Consider the following 1595-nt stretch of genomic DNA (forward strand, 5'->3'; position numbering starts at 1 on the left):
AGCAACTCTATTAGCATAATAAGGGGAAGAGGCATTTAGGAAATCACTTTAATGTCCATCTTGGCCACCACACAAAGAACAATCATACTCCTAATAGGATCGAGATGCTATTTCTATATATCTCCGGGGAGCATATGTTCAATCTCTTCCAATGTGGTGTCCATCAAAATATGGACATAGCTCAATAAGATAGGACTTCCAACTATAAAAATCATATTTGTCGGAAGATGCTTTAGATAAAACTAAAAAAAAACAAAAATCTACCTAACCCAAGAAATGAAGAAAATCACAAACAAATATTTACAAGCTTGAATTCAAGAAAGTAAGTGAGAATTTCAAACTAACTTAATAAGACAAATTTTTCCCCGGCAATGCTGTTATTTTTGATAATGCTCAACTTAAACATCAATATACATGCAAGGTGGTCGTCGTCAATATATTTACCAAACTTTGGAGTCGGGGTCAAATATACGAGGAACAATGTGAGCGTCTATCAAATTAATTTGAAATAATAGATACTTGTTAAATTCAAATCGATGTTACAAAAGGATAAAAATAGGGGATGAGAACGGTATTAACATTAATGTTTATTTTTTGGATTTTCTAGTATTAATTCAGGGCTACAAATTATTAGAGTCTAGGCAATTAGGCAAATATCTTGGGATTATGCTTTCCTAAGGGCAACATATGCATGCATGTGTGATAATTTGATATAAATTTTAAGTTTTGGTGATGTAGTAGGCTAGGTTAGAAATACTTTAGGCTAGTCTGTCAACAAAACTCCGAGGGTTTCACTCATTGACCATTTCGAGTTCCTAATGAGTTCTTCAATCAAAATTACCTAATACCTCAATTAAACTCCCATATTTCTATAATGGTTCCTTAAATATAGTCAACTTCACAATCACCCTTTTGTTTAAGATAGTGAAGATTCGTCAACTACGCTCATAAATTGCCTATTATTGCCTTGGTTCCCACGTACCTTTTTCAAGGATGATGTGGGTCCCTAAAGTCCACCCAAATGACTCTTTCAAGGATGATTTTAGCTTTCAAGAGCTTGGAATTTTTATCCATCAAACCCATTTGGGTATTTGGGGCTTTCACCAAAAAATGCCAATCAATTTACTCAAGAAATAGTAGATTCCAACAACATAAACTAGTAAATGCAGAAACAAATCACATCCAACGCATATGTACACACTATTCTAGCATAATATCAAGAGGAAAAACTAGCTATTCATAAGATAAATATGTAAAGATCTAACCCAACATCTACATTGATTTGATTTGAGAAAATTTAAGTGAATGTTACTTCAAAATATGAGATCCAACAAATCTTCAATGGGAGTTCACTAATTCTTCACTTGGAAGTGACTCCAAAATATTTTTCACCGAAAATTAATACAATGTTGTCGACTCCAAAAATGGAGGATACAAACCCTAGAACAATGTATAAAAATTGGAAAAGATGGATAATAAGGTTTGAGTCTTCTATTTGGCCAATTTGGGATCAATCATGTCCATTTCCATTTCTACCCCTAAGCTGCAATTTTTTGCTAGGACAGGATCATATAGGCTCATCCAAAACCGTATAA

This window comes from Capsicum annuum, chromosome 8 (genome assembly GCF_002878395.1).
Source record: "Capsicum annuum cultivar UCD-10X-F1 chromosome 8, UCD10Xv1.1, whole genome shotgun sequence".
Lineage (NCBI taxonomy): Eukaryota > Viridiplantae > Streptophyta > Magnoliopsida > Solanales > Solanaceae > Capsicum > Capsicum annuum.